At 44.6% G+C, this 18,733-nt stretch overlaps 1 protein-coding gene across 2 annotated transcripts in view; it reads left to right on the top strand.

Annotated features, from left to right (window-relative positions):
* Window positions 1–7,818: 7,818 nt before the first annotated feature.
* Window positions 7,819–18,733, top strand: part of KATNA1 (katanin catalytic subunit A1) — a 144,330-nt gene continuing 133,415 nt past the window's right edge. The window contains exon 1 of one of the 2 annotated variants that reach the window (XM_077289148.1): window positions 7,819–8,281. The gene's annotated coding sequence lies outside the window, so the exon portion shown is untranslated. Of the gene's footprint in view, window positions 8,287–18,733 lie in introns of both variants that reach the window. The other variant, XM_077289149.1, reaches the window with a different exon arrangement.

Raw genomic sequence — 18,733 nt, 5'->3', positions numbered from 1 at the left:
CAGTGTAATGTAGGTGAATGGGGTCACATTGCAGCCCCTTGGGTACCGCAATAAGCAAGTTGGAAAAAAAACAGACTGGCATTTGCTTGTCGCAGAACCACTAGAGTCATGAATGTAACACCATTTATTTGCATTTTACTGAAATGTAGACCCAGACTAAAATCGATTTTCAGTACTAGTATTTTCTGGAGAAAAAATGCAAAATATGAAAAGACCTTGAAATTGATCACTCAATACATTTTCATGCTAAAGGCCCCGTCTCACTTAGCGACGCTAAAGCGATCTCGACAACGATACGACCTGTCAGGGGTCGTTGCTGCGTCGCTATGTGGTCGCTGGTGAGATGTCAAACAGTGAGATCTTCCAACGATCGCTGCTGCGATCTCACTGTTTGACATCTCACCAGCGACCTGTAGCGACCTGTACAACGATGTCACATGGGAGCTATTATGACGATTCAGTGTCTGAGTTGTCAACGAGGCCGTTGGTAAGGTGTCAAACACAGCGATGTGTGCTACCCAGCGGGACCTCAACGATCAAAAAAAGGTCCAGGCCATTCCGACACGACCAGCGATCTCACAGCAGGGGCCTGGTCGCTGCTACGTGTCACACATAGCGAGATCGCTACTGAGGTCGCTGTTGCGTCACAAAACTTGTGACTCAGCAGCGATCTCGCTAGCGATCTCGCTTAGTGTGACGGGGGCATAAGGATGAGGCTCTTAACTCCACACATTATTCGTGTTTCCTTGTCTGCAGCACTTGCATGGTTGTATCGTCTGTGTTCCATAGAGATGAGGAGCAAAGCTGTGTTCTGGTCTCCCTGTACACTAATGGTCTCTAACCTCGATCCGCAGCAATTTCACAAATGTAATTCCTGCCATGCGCTGACCGCAAAGTGTACAAATTGAAGAGGAAATCCTTAGAGTAATCAATTAACCTTAGCTTGATCTGAAATATAGATGGTGCTAGGATTGCAGTATCTGGTATGTTTCCTGCCCTGAGCCTAAAGTCTCATGTATGCCAATCGGGCAATTAGCTGAGGGTTAAGGGTATGTGCACATGTTAGGATTTCTTGCAGAAATTTCCTGAAGAAAACCGGAAATTTTCTCCAAGAAATCCGCATATTTTTTTTTTGCGTTTTTTTTTCCCGTTTTTTTTGCTTTTTTTTTTTAGCATTTTGCAAGCGAAATTAGCTTGCAGAATGCTAAAGTTTTCCAAGCGATCTGTAGCATCGCTTGGAAAACTGACTGACGGGTTGGTTACACTTGTCAAACATAGTGTTTGACAAGTGTGACCAACTTTTTACTATAGATGCTGCCTATGCAGCATCAATAGTAAAAGATAGAATGTTTAAAAATAATAAAAATAAAAAAATGGTTATACTCACCTGCAGACAGCCGATCTCCTCAGCGGCGTCCGTTCCTATAGATGGTGTGTGTGTGTGCAGGACCTTCCATGACGTCGCGGTCACGTGAGCGGTCATGTGACCAATCACAAGACCGCGACGTCATTGCAGGTCCTTCCCCACACCATCTATAGGAACGGAAGCGGCAGCATGCACCTGAGAGGCGGGAAGACTCCGGGGGCCATCGAAGGTGAGTATATGACTATTTTTTATTTTAATTCTTTTTTTTACCTCTCCTCTCCTCCACCCTGGGTACCAACCGCACATAATCTGCTTACTTCCCGCATGGTGTGCACAGCCCCGTGCGGGAAGTAAGCAGATCAATGCACTCCTAGGTGTACGGAATCCCCGCAATTCCGCAAATTTAATGAACATGTTGCTTTTTTTTCCGCGATGCGTTTTTTTTCGTGGAAAAAAATGCAACATTTGCACAAAAAATGCGGAATACCCTGAAAATAATCGGAGGCATATATTAGCGTTTTTATAGCGAAAAAATGTGAAAAATACTGAACGTGTGCACATGGCCTTAGTCTTCAAGCCAATTTCACACAATAGTAATATAGATGCATTTTTGCCCCTGAATCGCACCCTGGCCAGATTTTTGGTATGACCAAGGACTTTGATATTGTTAGTGTGTGATCCGTGTTTTACAACATAAATGTAACATCTCGATACTTCTCTACAGTATTCCACCTTGTCTCCTTTGAAAACAATCTGCACTTAATACCATACACACATTTATTTTTTACTCCCAAAGATAAAATGTGAGGAGAAAAGTTTATTATGGCTTTTCTTCACCCTATGTTACTGTAGCTTCCATCGATAAGCATTGAGTTGCAGCATTCACACAACTTAGGCAGAGTTCAAATCTAGGGAAATAGGGCCCGTTATCAGGATCCTATGTATAGAGGATTATTCAGGACTGTTGCCCATGATCCGAAACTAGCAGAGCTTGGGACGCAGCATATGTGAGTATAAGTTTTATTATTCTTAAAAGAGAAAACATTCAGGTTGAGAAGGGGCTGTCTGAGTATTGACAACCCCTTTTAAGGTGGTTATCCAACACGTTTAAGCAAGTGGTCTAACAAGTGAAGCAAAATTCAACACAACCTAGCAGTGTTCTACAATTTGGGTTGTGGACACTTATTGTATGTGGGCTGGTGACGGCTGCTTTTTAGTCCTACAAATAAGGCAGCACTCTGTAGCGCCTTAGCATGCAAATATGAAAATTAAATTGCATTACTGCACTAGAAATATGAAAAATTGAGAATGCTTAGCGCATAAATTGGCCAATTCATGTTTACCTGAAAGCCACGTTAAGGCGATTCTCGTTTCTAGGACCTAACATAATGCTATTCCTCTCTTAGAATAATGTCTTCATCTGTATGGGAACCTAATATGAATCCTCTCTTGGACTGAAATCTATATCTCTGTGGAGGGATAGGGTCCTGCTATGATTAAAACTGCCTGAGGCTAAGGGGTGTAGTGCTCAGTCAGAAGGCTAATGAATACAAATTTAAAAAAACTGACCATCACATCCAAACATAAACTAGGTTTTAATCATACGGCACAGCAATAGTTAAAAGCCGCCAGCCAATAGGAGACTGACAGCTGATGTCAGCACGCACATCGCCGGCATATGACGTAATTGTCATTCGCCAGTGAGTACGCGCTTAATATGCCTGGGGTGGACGTCGCCGCTGGAACGTTGCCAGATAAGGAAAAAGTGTTTTTTTTTTATTGAAAGCGGCAAGCGAGCCGCAATATGTTTGGGTGGCAGGATGGAGACACATGGAGCTTGTGGCTCCATCCTGCCCCATCTGTCTCCTTCCTGCCTCATGATCCTGCACCCTGTGACATGGTGCAGGATGGAGACACATGGTGCAGGATCATGGGGCAAGATAGAGACATGGTGCAGGATCATGGGCAGGATGGAGACAGATGGTGCCGGATCATGGGGCAGTATGGAGACAAATGGTGCCAGATCATGGGGCAGGATGGAGCCACATGGTGCAGGATGGAGACATGCTGCAGGATGGAGACATGCTGCAGGATGGAATCAGATGGGACAGGAAATGGTGCAGGATGGAGACTGATGTCACTGCTATCATATCTATAGTGGATATATATTATGTCAAATTTGGTGCAAGATACAAATTCTGGTGCAATTTGCTGTTCCGTGTCGGCATCAACCTTCTAAGGGAAGGGCGATCCTCCAGCCATAGTTCCCTAGAGGTTTCCTTCACAGGGGTTTTTCTTATCCTGAGTGCTGAAGGATGATTCTTCGCGAGTCAGAGGTTTTCCATTTTCAGTGTCTTTTTCATAGCAATTGGCTGACTCTAAATTTCAGACACTGAATGAAATAATAATGTAATTTGTAATAAAATTTGATCTATTTAACATCCAATAAAAGTGTTTTGTGCGTTTTTTTTCACAATCTTCAGTTGGTGGGATATTCAGGATCCAGCATCAATGATTAAGCCATGAAGCCAGATATGGAGTTGGAGCATTTTTAACCCTGTGCTGGGAGACAGGACAGAGCAGAGATGACGAAAGTGTTACTGCACAGTTAGTACAAGTTCACAATCTTCCTTGCATTTAGATAATGGGGGTCAGGGCTGCCACTAGGAATTTTGGGGCCCCATACTGGCAAAATGTTCGGGGCCCCCTTGAGACTCTGCCCAGGCTCTAACCCAGCCCCTCCTCCACCCCTCGACCTGTCCACAGTCCCACCGCCCTAGCTGGGAAAAACTCCATTTCTGCACAACGTCCTCAGCAATCACACATTAACAGTTCCCATCACCAGATCACATACATAGCCAGGAGCTTTTGTTTTGGCCAAAAGATTTTTTAATCTGCCACCACGACAAGGTCAACTCTTTTGGCCGAACCCTACTCTATCCTATTAATCATTTGTTTAAATATCCAATACAATTTAGGTATATTTTTATTCATTTTTCAATGTTTAAAATGACCAAAAATATCAAAATAATACCACATACAAGGGACAAATAACACCGCTTCATGACCAGACCACATATTACCACCACAGTGACTGAATAATACTACATACAAGAAATAAATACCGCCACACCATGACCAGACAGCATATTACCACCACAGTGACCAAATAATACTACATACAAGGAATAAATACCACCGCACCATGACCACACGACATAGTGACCAAATAACAGCACATACAAGGAACAAATACCACCACACCATGGCCGTATTACCACCACATACAGTAGTGACTGAATACTACAATACCGATTATTAATTAAAAAAAAAAACAATACTAATATCACCACAAGTGCCATGATACACAGGAGATCTGTACTTAGTATGCAGTGTCTGTGTACAGGTAATACAGTGATTAACGGTGACATTTTACACAGCTCTGTATATAGCGTACGGTGTACAGGTAATACAGTGATCAACAGTGACATTGTACACACAAGTGCTGTATATATTGTACAGGTTATACAGTGATCAAAGATAACACTGGTCAACAGCATTTTTGGTGCCAAAGATATTTCATCGAATTTAGGGTATTTTTGGGGTGCTGATTCTGAATCTGTTTTCCAGTGAAAAGCATGAACTCATCAAGAAGAAGTTGTCTTAACGATCCAGACTCATTCTGTTACATTTGTGGTGAATACACACTGCCAAAACATAGCCAAAAAATCATCATGATGACTGTTATTTATGGTAACCACAGGTACAGGCACATCTTCACAATGAGGGACAGGCCTTCTTGCAGATTCCATGTTACTCCCATTTTCGTTTCTTATGCTTATTGAATCCTTGCACTTGCACTGCACAGAAATAACAGTCATCATGATGATTTTTTGGCTCTCTCCACACCATTGGAACACCAAATTTGAAGCTTTTTCTTTGTCCTTTGCTCCATTTTCGTAATAATTCGATACATGCTTTGCACACTATGTGTGGTGCCCAAAACTTGTCTTGGTCCCCAAGCATAACCCCAAAATAGGCAAAATACACTTTTTTTACGAAGTCTGTTATGTTTCTTCTATGTTTTGGCAGTGTGTATTCACCACAAATGTAACAGAATGAGTCTGGATCGTTAAGACAACTTCTTCTTGATGAGTTCATGCTTTTCACTGGAAAACAGACAACAACATAAAGTTAGTGCAAAAATCAAGCTATGAACAAACTTTTAGAACACTAATTAACACAAAACTATATTGAGAACTGCTCAGTTCAAGTACTAATCCAAAGAAATTAATGAGATGATGCGTCGCATTTACCAACAAGTGCTATAAATAAGATACCAAAAATCTCAAAAACTTGAGCCAATCTGGCAAAACTGATGACATATTCAGAATCAGCACCCCAAAAATACCCTAAATTCATTAAAATATTTTGGACACCAGAAAAAAAAATTTTTTTTGTTGACCTGTGTAATATACACAGGAGCTCTGTATGTAGTGTCAGTGTAAAGGTAATACAGTGATCACTGGTGACATTGTGCACAGGACCGCTCTGTATAGTATACAGTGTATAGTGTCACTTCTTCCAGCCAGGGCTCGTCTCTGCAGGAAATAACAGTTATGTAGAGCACCGCTTGAAGAACACATTGCTTTATTTTTTTTTCCCAACTTCTATACTACACCAGATGAAGAAAAAAAAGGCGACATAGTGTTGCTCTGCACAGCAACAGGACCCCCCCATTTAAAACAGTATCCTCAAAAAATAAAATAAATATACAACTGCAGTAATAATATCCCTTAATTAGCCCCTATTGTAATGTTATCCCCCATCCTGGCCTCGTGTGTCTCAGTCCTGGCTCCAGCCAAATGTTCTTACATCCTGGCTCCATATGTTCTCCCATCCTGCCCTCATCAGTATCCATTCTGCCCCCATGTGAAGTCGCATGATCCTGCCCCATCTGCCCCATGATCCTGATCCATCTTTCCCATGATCCTGCCCTATCTGTCTCCATTGTATCTAGTCTGCACCATGTGTCTCCATCCTGCCCCATGATCCTGCGCCATGTGTCTCCATACTGCCCCATGATCCTGCCCCATCTCTCCATCCTGCCCAATGATCCTGCTCCATCTGTCTCCGTCCTGCCCCATGATCCTGCCTCATCTGTCTCCATCCTGCCCTGTGTCTCCGTCCTGCCCCCTGGGTCTCCATTCTTGACCCCTGTGTCTCTATTCTTCCCCCTATGTCTCCTTTCTTGCCCCCTGTGTCTCCATTCTTGCCCCCTGGGTCTCCATTCTTGACCCGTGTCTCTATTCTTCCCCCTATGTCTCCTTTCTTGCCCCCTTTGTCTCCATTCTTCCCCGTCTCCCATCCTGCCCCCATATCTCCCATCCTGCCCTCGTGTCTCCCATCCTGCCCCCCTGCCACTTTCAATTAAAATACAAAAAACTTTCTTCTTACCTTGCCGCACTCCTGTGGTGAAATTCCCTCCACGCAGTTCAAGCGTGCACTCACTGGCGAATGACAATGACATCCTGCCCCCCGAGGAAGCCCACGCGAAACGTGCGTTGGGGCTGTACTACTCAGGTGACTGCAGTGGAGATTATGGGTAAGGGCATTATTTGACACCCTCAGAAATGTGAATGGATCTTAAAGTGATACATACTTAATTTCTCGCTGGGTTTCAGTGTGACTGGTCAGGTTGTTGTTCTGCCTCCCAATTTTCCTATATTAGCAGCATTCTACATTCTGATACTGTGCTTATGGATATACTGTTTTAGAAGCTGCTATTTATTTTTTTGAGCAGTATAATTTCTCCTACCAGTGACATTTCTACCTAATGCGACATTACTTCATACTTCATGTACTAGCACTTTTTGATGTAATGGTGTTTCTGTCCTCCCATCCATTTTGATATATGTGGCTTCTGGGTGTTACACCTGCAATGTCTGCTATTCCACTTTGTCTATTTGATTATTTTCTGTGGTTACTTTGTGTTGTCTACCTGTAAATGTAAATAAATTATGATTTTGATTTTATTTGGGACTTTTGGTGCTCTTTTTCTCTTGTGTTGTTTGATTATCTGAGAGTGTCCTGGGCTAATATAGCACCCCTATCATGTGAATAAGTGATGAAGGAAATGTTTTCTGGTCTGAAGCTTGTGTTTATGTTAGTGAGAAACTCTGCCAGTGATGGATCATGGGAGGTTTATATATATCTCCAGCCTGGACTGGTGATATATATCCCCCCTCACTGGGAGCGCCTCAATAACTTGTACCTATAAGGGAAGCCTTTCCGGCGACTATTTGCCCTCGGTGCAGTTCCATGACTTACCTGGGGTAAGTGGTGGCGCCAGAGAGCCGATCCCTGCTGGGTCATTCTCACCCCTCCCCAGAGGCGGGTGAAGTCGACACGCCCCTTCCTCTGTACGGTCCGTTCCAGATCTACACCGAAGCTCAGTCTGATTACTGTCCTTACAGACTGCATGGAGCATCAGCCATTTGTGAGCACACCTACAACCGCGAGCATTGGCAGCGCTGTGGGACTGATGCGTGGGGGGCCGTGGGTTCGAGTCAGTTTCATACTCGACCAATGCGGTGCACATTTTATTTATTTATTTTACTTATTTCATTTCCGTGTCTCTTTGCAGCAATGTCACACGTTCCCTTTTCTTATTGCTAGCGATTATTAGTGACCGGACGTGCAGTGCCGGTATAATACAATGGTAGGGCAGAAGGCGTCCGTCTCTATGGGCTGCACGGTGAGGGACATGGGGCTGACGGCTGGGGAGGGCGGAAGTGACGCAATGCTCGGGGTGACTGTGTGAGGAGGAGATATGGAGATGAGAAGGCGGCGGGGAAAAGTGTAGTCCGGCAAGTGTCACTGCAGTCCTGGGGAGAGGAAGCGGAGCTGATCCAGGTGATGTATATATTTCTACTGTGTGGGGGGTATCGTATCTGCGGTGCCCGCTCTCAGGTGGGGGGGTATTGTATCTGCGGTGCCCGCTCTCAGGTGGGGGGGTATTGTATCTGCGGTGCCCGCTCTCAGGTGGGGGGGTATTGTATCTGCGGTGCCCGCTCTCAGGTGGGGGGGTATTGTATCTGCGGTGCCCGCTCTCAGGTGGGGGGGGGGTATTGTGTATCTGCGGTGCCCGCTCTCAGGTGGGGGGGTATTGTGTATCTGCGGTGCCCGCTCTCAGGTGGGGGGGTATTGTGTATCTGCGGTGCCCGCTCTCAGGTGGGGGGGTATTGTGTATCTGCGGTGCCCGCTCTCAGGTGGGGGGGTATTGTGTGTCTGCGGTGGCCGCTTTCGGGGGGGGGTATTGTGTATCTGACCAGGCTGCTAGTACAGCGATATTCCACTTTATCCAGTCAGTGACATGAATGGCGCATACACAGACCACATCCTAATCCCCTAGTTTTTTTCCCTTCATCCGGACGGAGGGCGCCCGCTAACGTTCCTTTATTCTGCCGGAGACAGATTTTGAGCTAATAGCAGGGGGTTTTCTGCCCTTTAGTTTATTTCAATCCTTAAGGTACCGTCACACTGAGCAACTTTACAACGAGAACGACAACAATCCGTGACGTTGCAGCGTCCTGGATAGCGATATCGTTGTGTTTGACACGCAGCAGCGATCAGGATCCTGCTGTGATATCGCTGGTCGGAGCTAGAAGGCCAGAACTTTATTTGGTCGTCAGGTCGGCGTGTATCGTCATGTTTGACAGCAAAAGCAACGACGCCAGCAATGTTTTACATGGAGCTATCAACCTGTGAGAACGAGAAGTGAGTCACCGTTACGTCACAGGATCGCTCCTGCATCGTTCTGGAGCTGCTGTGTTTGACGTCTCTACAGCGACCTAAACAGCGACGCTGCAGCGATCGGCTCGTTGTCTATATTGCTGCAGCGTCGCTGAGTGTGACAGTACCTTAACCCCTTCGTGCCATGCGCCGTACTAGTACGGCGCTGCCGGCACTGCATTAGTGCCAGCCGCAGTACTAGTACGGCGCATCGATCACCGCGGTCTCACGCTGAGCGCCACGGTGATCGGGTGTGGGTGTCAGCTGTATATGACAGCTGACACCCCGCAGCAATGCCCACGATCGGCGCTATCGCCGATCGCGGGCATTTAACCCCTCTGATGCCGCTGTCAATAGTGACAGCGGCATAGAGGGGGATCGCGCAGGGACGGGGGCTCCCTGCGCTCTCCCACCGGAGCAATGCGATGAGATCGCGCTGCTCCAGTGACCTGGAAGGAGTCCCCGGATCCAAGATGGCCGCGGGACTCCTTCCGGGTCATGAGATGACCCTGCTTGCCGGCGTCTGCTGAGAATTCCTCATAGCAGGCGCCGGCAAGCCTCTGCAATGTGCCTGTCACATCGGTGATCTGACAGAGTGCTGTGCACACTGTCAGATCACCGATCTGTGATGTCCCCCCCTGGGACAAAGTAAAAAAGTAAAAAAAAAAATTTTCCACATGTGTAAAAAAAAAAAAATAAATAAATTCCTAAATAAAGAAAAAAAAAAAAATATTCCCATAAATACATTTCTTTATCTAAATTAAAAAAAAAAATCACACAATAAAAGTACACATATTTATTATCGCAGCGTCCGTAACGACCCCACCTATAAAACTATATCACTAGTTAACCCCTTCAGTGAACACCGTAAAAAAAAAAAAAAAAACCGAGGCAAAAAACAACGCTTTATTCTCATACCGCCAAACAAAAAGTGGAATAACACGCGATCAAAAAGACGGATATAAATAACCATGGTACCGTTGAAAACGTCATCTTGTCCCGCAAAAAAAAAGCCGCCATACAGCATCATCAGCAGAAAAATAAAAAAGTTATAGTCCTCAGAATAAAGCGATGCAAAAACAATTATTTTTTTTATATAAAATAGTTTTTATTGTGTAAAAGCGCCAAAACATAAAAAAATTACATAAATGAGGTATCGCTGTAATCGTACTGACCCGAAGAATAAAACTGCTTTATCCTTTTTACCAAACGCGGAACGGTATAAACGCCTCCCCTAAAAGAATTTCAGGAATTGCTGGTTTTTGTTCATTCCGCCTCCCAAAAATCGGAATAAAAAGCGATCAAAAAATGTCATGTACCCGAAAATGGTACCAGCAAAAACGTCAACTCGTCCCGCAAAAAACAAGATCTCACATGACACTGTGGACCAAAATATGGAAAAATTATAGCTCTCAAAATGTGGTGATGCAAAAACTATTTTTTGCAATAAAAAGCGTCTTTTAGTGTGTGATGGCTGCCAACCATAAAAATCCGCCCAAAAAACGCTATAAAAGTAAATCAAATCCCCCTTCATCACCCCCTTAGGCTAGGTTCAGATTGCGTTAGTGCAATCCGTTTAGCGCTAGCGGATTGCGCTAACGCAATGTCTTTTTCGGGGCCGCGTTTAGGGGTCGCGTTAACGTCTCGGGGATCTGCGAGAGCGGGGAACGGACCTCTGGCGCGCCGCGAACGCTGCAAGCAGCGTCCGAGGCGCGCTACAAAAGACCGGCACATCGCTAGCGCGTGCCGAAAATGACACGCGCTAGCAATGCGCTTTAACATTGCCGGCAATGGGAGCGCTAACGGATGCGGTGCACGGCGTTAATTTCCCCGTGCAACGCTGTCCGTTAGCGCTCTCCCATTAACGCAATGGGAACCAAGCCTAAGTTAGGGAAAAATAATAAAATTTAAAAAAATATATTTATTTCCATTTTCCCGTTAGGCTACTTTCACACTAGCGTAGGTACGGGGCCGTCGCGCTGCGTCGGCCCGACATACCGACGCATACTGTGCAAGCGCCGCACAACGGGGGCAGCGGATGCTGTTTTTCCACGCATCCGCTGCCCCATTGTGAGGTGCGGGGAGGTGGGGGTGGAGTTCCAGCCGCGCATGCGCGGTCGGAAATGGTGGACCGTCGGCACAAAAAAAGTTACATGTAACGTTTTTTGCTGCCGGCGGTCCGCCACAACACGACGCAACCGTCGCACGACGCTTGCGACGTGTGTCAATACGTCGCTAATGTTAGTCTATGGGGAAAAAACGCATCCTGCAGATGACTTTGCAGGATGCGTTTTTTCGCCAAAACGACGCATTGCGACGTATGCAAAAAAACGCTAGTGTGATAGTGGGGTTAGGGTTGGGGTTAGGGTTTCAGTTAGAATTGGGGAGTTTTCACTGTTTAGGCACATCAGGGGCTCTCCAAACGCGACATGGCGTCTGATCTCAATTCCAGCCAATTCTGCTTTGAAAACCTAAAACAGTGCTCCTTCCCTTCCGAGTTCTCCTGTGCGCCCAAACAGTGGTTCCCCCCAACATATGGGGTATCAGCGTTCTCAGGACAAGTTGGACAACAACTTTTGGGGTCCAATTTGTCCTGTTACCCTTGGGAAAATAAAAACGTGGGGATCTGTCAATCTTCAGGAGGGCACCTTCTCCACTGGAGCAGGAAGGCAGGAGAGCACTGTGTTCCTGAAGATAGAATAATCGAAAATCCATGTAACCCCTGCCACTCCAGCCCGGCCTTTCCTCTGCTACTGTGGACATTGCTGACCTGATTCTGAGCTCTTTGGTCCTGTACTGACATGCACATAGGAAGCCAAAGGTTTGAAGTGGAAAGTTCCTTTAAGCCTCTGTGGCTAAAGGGCTTTGGCACTTCTTCCTTGTCTGTTTTTGCACTAAGCACCCTGTTACTTAGTGTCCTTACTGGCTCTCCTCTTAAGTTCTAGCGACTCATAAAAGGTACGGTATGTATCAAGCCCACAGGATAGGGGATAACTGAGTTCTGGGATTTATACAGATCTCAGGTAGCTCCGCGCCATTCATTATCTTTGGGACTGCCTGAGATAAAGCCAGGTCATTATGTATTTCTCCTGCATGTGACCCTATGAGTGATGTCTGGCACATACCATATATGCTTATAGATTTCCCCGGAGTATGAACCTACCGGTAAGCCTGATTGTGAGTTTAGCAGAGCATTAGAGGAGAACCTGAACAACACTGACGTGGCTCAAGTTTCTAAGCTGCTAATCCAAGTTCACTAGTGAAGTAGTCTACAAAGGCTACAAAGATCTGTTTTCCACAGTAGCTCTGACATGTCGGTAATGCATAACAGTAAAGTCTCTAATCACATTTTTGTGCGTTATATCGCATAGTGGCGTAAAGTACAAATATCTATATGTATTTATATAAGATGTGGAAGAACAACATTACCTTTTTACCATAAATTTGCAACTTTGTTACATCTGAAAGTGTGCATATTAAGGGTGTTGTCCGGTCACCACATTGATCACCTATCCACGGTGTGTGTCTACCGATCATCTGTTATTTACTCCTGCAGCAGCCTGATGTCAAAAATTTGCATGGACATGAAAAGTGCAACTCCATTCATTGTGTGGTAGCCACTGCGGCGTACTGCCCAATGGCTCTTAAAGAGAACCTGTCAGCAGGATTTAGCCCTAAAGGCATGGCCATAATGGCGCTGTGATGCTGGTAAGGCTACTTTCACGTTTGCGTTTTAATCTGCAGCGTTTAATCCGCAAACGCAAGGTCCAGAAAAACGCAGGAAAACGCGTGTAAACGCAGCGGTTTTTAAGCGCATGCGGTTAACGCATGCGGCTGTAAAACGCTGCGTTTACATGCTTTTTTATGCGTTTTTCATGCGTTTGCGTTTTTTGTGCGCATGTTGAAAAAATTTACAGGAGAAAAATCTAGATTACCAGAAACAGCCAATGGGAGTACAGAGGGCTTGTATTATGGGATATCTATATATAGACCCTAGGACTGCTGAAATCTTCAGATTTTGCTCCTGTATCCTGTGACATGATGGATCTTCACATGGATAGCTTTTATTTCAACCTGGATCTAAGCATCAAGATTTTTCTTGCGTGTGCGTTTGCTTGGGAGCAACACCGAATCCGTGAAAGACAGAGAAGGACACGGCGTAGGCGTTTTTGGCAACACCCAATTATAGAACTGCGGGAGAGCCGTGGTGCATATCACCCCCTGTATGTCGAGCTCAATGAGAACCCGGAAAAATTCCCGGAATATACCAGGATGTCACAAGACTCTTTCCAGGATTTGCTTGCTCGTGTTCAAGGAGCCATCCGGAGACAGGACCCACAGCTCTGTAGAGCGATTCCACCTGAGGAACGTCTCCTGGTTACCTTAAGGTACGTAATAATTCTAAACAAATGCTAGTCATAATTATTGCTGGTCTGACATGTATTCTTTGCATTTTTGTAAATTATTTTTTCTTTATTACAGATTTCTTGCAACTGGAGAGAGCTTGTCATCCCTCCATTTCCAGTACCGCCTCGGAATTTCCACCCTGTCCGGAATAGTTTTTGACACCTGCCGGGCTTTGTGGAACGTTCTCCGTTAAGAATTTATACCCATACCCACCAAGGACATGTGGATGGAAATTGCTGATAAATTTTGGACTGTGTGTAATTTCCCCAACTGTTTGGGTGCGGTGGATTGGAAGCACATCCAGATTATCAAACCAGCCAGAACGGGATCACAGTTCTTCAACTACAAAAAATATTTTTCAGTAGTTCTCATGGCAATAGCCGATGCAGACTGTCGCTTCATTGCCGTGGACATTGGTGCTTTTGGCCGTGGCAACGTTTCACAGACTTTTAAAAACTCAGATATGGGCCGACGTGTTTATGGGAAAATTTTAATTTTCCACAGCCACGACCTCTCCCCAACACTCAAGGCCCACCGATGCCATTTGTATTGGTTGGGGATGAGGCCTTTCAGATGAGTGAAAATCTCCTGAAGCCCTATTCAAGTCGGGACTATAACTACAGACTAACCAGGGCCCGCAGAACAGTAGAGTGTGCCTTTGGGATTATGGTGTCCAAATGGCGCATTCTAGCAACAGCCATAAATCTAAAAATGGAGACAGTGGATGAGGTGGTAAAAGCCTGTGTGGTTCTCCACAATTTCATTCTGGCTAAGGAGCGACCCACCACTGAACTTGATGAACCTGTTGCAAACCCTTTGCCTGATTACCGTCATCACCCGCTGCGGTCAACTGTTGAAGTAGGCCACATGCGGGACCAATTTGCTGCCTTATTTGATTCAGACCTTGGACGAGTGGAATGGCAGGACAATATGGTGTGAAATGTTCGGTTGTCTTTGGGTGTGTAACAGTTATTTTCAAAATGTTGATAATGTTTGTTTTAATAAAATAATTCTGTTTTAGTATCTCCACGATGTCTCCCATGTATTTGCTTACACACCACTAATGGTTTTTGGGCTTGGCTGTTGACGTCATTGCGTTCTGACTCGGTTCACCAGTAGGTATTTGAGGCAGACTGTGTAGACGATGGCTGTTTGGTGCCATCAAATTCTCACTATTTGTTCCTTACTTAACATCAGTATATAAGCCAAAACCAGGAGTGGTTGTTAAATGCAGAGGTGGTGTTTATATTTTTATTTGACTTTTCCTCACATTGAACCACTCCAGGTTTTGGCTTACCAATAGTGATGTTAAATACTGAGCCAATAATGTCAGTGTGACGGGAGCATACACAACAGATCAATAGTCATCAAGTCAGGTGTCAGAAATAATGAATTCATGATGCATCAATAAATAGCTCATGAATTTATTTTTTCAGACACAAGTCCTGTTGGGTATAGATATGCCTTGTATCACCTGCATCGTACCTTCACTTTGTGTTTAATAGATTTAATGTACAAAGAAGATAAAATGGAGGTAATACAAGGCATTTATCTAGTCTGCAGGACTGGTGTCATAACTAACGATTTTGTGAAGACACGACCAGTTGAGTATAGTTACTGCTGTGTATTCGGCTGTGTATTGCCACCATTTTGTCTTCAGTCTGCGACCAAAAAGTCACAAAGTGAAAATACAATTTATTTATTTTTTTGGGGGGGGGAGGGGGGGCAACCTCTTTTCTCTATACCAAACACATACAAACCTTCTGTGTTGTACTAACTACTGGAGCTAGGAGGTGGCACAAAAAAATATGTTCGGCGCATTGTTGGATTTGGCGCATGGTGTGTGTTGCCGGCGGCGAAATACACAATTATCCAAACCTTATTGGGGGAAAAAAACATGAATATTTATTTTAACAAAATAAAACCAAAAAAAAAAATTTAACTGCGCCTGCTTGGGGTTGATTGCCGAAATTGGGGGGTGTGGAGCAGTGAGGGCTGGCTAACTATCGACGACGCAGGGGTGGCTGGAGAAGGTGCAATAAAACTACTGGGGTCGGGAAATTTGGGAATTGGGCTAGACACATGAGAGGGCAGAGACAAACTAGAAGGTTGAGACAAGCCAGACATTACAGACACATTGGGAGGTGAGGGGGGAGGGATAGCTATTGTCTTTGTTTTTTTTTTTTTATTGCCTTTCCCTTTTTTGGATTGGCGCTGCCATCCGGGGAGCCTCGTTGGGCTACTTTGTATTGGCCTTGCCGTGGTGGCCGACCTGTCATTGTCCATCTGCCGTTCTTGTTGCATTCTTGTGGTGGCGGGGAACGCCAGGGCAGGGTCCGTCAGTGGCATTTCTGTGGTGGTGGCGGGTAACAGGCCTGGGTTCGGCAGCGACATTCTTGTGGTGGTGGCGGGTAACAGGCCTGGGTCCGGCAGCGACATTCTAGTGGTGGCGGGTAATGACAGGCCAGGGTCTTGCGGCTGCAGCATGGTGGTGGCAGTGGAGGAGGTCCAAGCAGGAGCAGTTGTCATTGTGGTGGCGGTGGGCTGTCCCACTGCACTGGGCATGGTGGTGGTGCTATAATAAGGTCCGGCAGTGTTTGGAATGGAGGTGGCCATGCAGTGGTATGCAGCAGATGTCGGCATAGAGGTAAAGCGTGACAGTGTGGGCACTGGTGGAAATGCCCCCACTGTCTGCTGAAAATACCGACTCTGCTGCATAGCCTGCACGTAAGCAGCATTGCAGGCCTGCATAACACTAATCTGGATCCCACAACCCTCGATGCAGGGAATAAAAAATTATCTTGGATCCGTGAATCTCCCTAAGATTTCAGATGAGCAATTAAGCTATTTGAATGCTCCCTTCACAAAAGAAGAAATTATTTCGATCATAAAACAATCTAAGAGGGCTAGCGCTCCTGGGCCGGATGGTTTTCCTAATTATTATTACCAAATTTTTCAGGAGGAGTTGGTTCCTTTTATGTTGAGGATATTTTCGAGGTGGAGGGATGAGGGGTCAATCGAGAAAGTTAATTTGGAGGCTACCATTATTACTTTACCGAAACCCGGCAAAACACCCACAGTCCCAGAAAATTTTAGACCTATAGCTCTCTTGAACAACGATATAAATTTTTTTACTAAAATGTTAGCCTCACGTTTAAATCAGATCATTCCAGATCTGGTCTCACCAGACCAGGTAAGGTTTGTGAGGGGTAGAGAGGCGAAAGATGGAATACGCCGAATGTTAGATCTAGTTCGGATTGCGGAGCTGTCTGGCCTCCCCAGTGTATTCCTGTCATTGGACGCAGAGAAGGCCTTTGACAGGGTGCACTGGGGTTATGTCCGGGCAGTTCTGGAAAAATTTGGGTTGGGAGGATCAATTCTCGCAGCTATTTTAGCTATATATGCGGCCCCTTCGGCGAGGGTGTGGACGGCGGGTGCTCTATCGGAACCTTTTTCTATAACAAACGGGACGCGACAGGGCTGCCCCCTGTCCCCAATAATCTTTGTCCTATGTATGGAACCACTGGCGGAAAGGATTAGGATTTCGCCTTTAATTTCAGGGGTAATGGTAGGAAAGGAAGCTCATAAAATAAGTCTTTATGCGGATGATATTATTATCTCTTGTGTGAACATCAAACAGTCCTTATCGACAGTCTTAGAGGAGCTGAAGGAATTCAGTGAGATATCGTTCTATAAATTAAATCTGAATAAATCATCAATTCTTCCATTGCCAATATCAATAGAGTCCATACAAGATATGAAGAAATTATTTTCATTTCAGTGGTTAAAAGATGGAATTCCGTACTTAGGGATAATGTTGACAACTACAGATCAGATAATAAAAGTAAATTTTACAAATCTACATACACAAATTAAAATTTTACTAGAAGATATGCATAAAATCACCACTTCGTGGATAGCCCGTATCAATGCTTTCAAAATGATAGCCTTACCAAAGATCTTGTAGTATTTCAGAACCCTCCCCCTAAATATACCAAAAAAATATATTTATGATCTACAACCATTAGTTAGTAAATACATATGGGCATATAAGAAACCACGTGTAGCAAGGGCGTTACTATATCTACCTATGGAAGCAGGGGGGATGGGAGTTCCGGATCTAATGGCATATCATAGAGCCTCAATATTAGTGGGTTTAAAAGAATGGTGGCCGATGACTGGAAACCACAGATGGATGCAGATAGAAAAATTTTATTCTAGACGGGGTTCCACGCGTCTGGCGCTAGAGACAGAGTTAATTCAAACTGGACCCACCTCCCCCTTATTGCCAACAATGCAGGCGGCAATTAGGTTATGGAGAATGTTATTGCCCTCGCTGCTAGGGATACCATGTGAAACATTATCAATATATGCCATTGAGCCCCATATTCCTTATTTAAACCTCCAACAATGGCGAGGGGCAGGTATACAAATCTTAGCAGACATAATGGAAATTAACCCCTTCACCCCCAAGGGTGGTTTGCACGTTAATGACCGGGCCAATTTTTACAATTCTGACCACTGTCCCTTTATGAGGCTATAACTCTGGAACGCTTTGACGGATCTTGGCGATTCTGACATTGTTTTCTCGTGACATATTGTACTTCATGTTAGTGGTAAAATTTATTCGATATAACTTGCGTTTATTTGTGAAAAAAGTGGAAATTTGGCGAAAATTTTGAAAATTTTGCAATTTTCCAAATTTGAATTTTTATGCCCTTAAATCACAGACATATGTCACGCAAAATACTTAATAAGTAACATTTCCCACATGTCTACTTTACATCAGTACAATTTTGGAACCAAAATTTTTTTTTGTGACGGAGTTATAAGGGTTAAAAGTTGACCAGCAATTTCTCATTTTTACAACACCATTTTTTTTTAGGGACCACATCTCATTTGAAGTCATTTTGAGGGGTCTATATGATAGAAAATACCCAAGTGTGACACCATTCTAAAAACTGCACCCCTCAAGGTGCTCAAAACCACATTCAAGAAGTTTATTAACCCTTCAGGTGTTTCACAGGAATTTTTGGAATGTTTAAATAAAAATGAACATTTAACTTTTTTTCACACACAATTTATTTCAGCTCCAATTTGTTTTATTTTACCAAGGGTAACAGGAGAAAATGGACCCCCAAAGTTGTTGTACAATTTGTCCTGAGT

This window comes from Ranitomeya variabilis, chromosome 2, assembly GCF_051348905.1.
Source record: "Ranitomeya variabilis isolate aRanVar5 chromosome 2, aRanVar5.hap1, whole genome shotgun sequence".
Taxonomy (NCBI): Eukaryota; Metazoa; Chordata; class Amphibia; order Anura; family Dendrobatidae; genus Ranitomeya; species Ranitomeya variabilis.
This window is presented reverse-complemented; position numbering and strand designations above follow the sequence as displayed.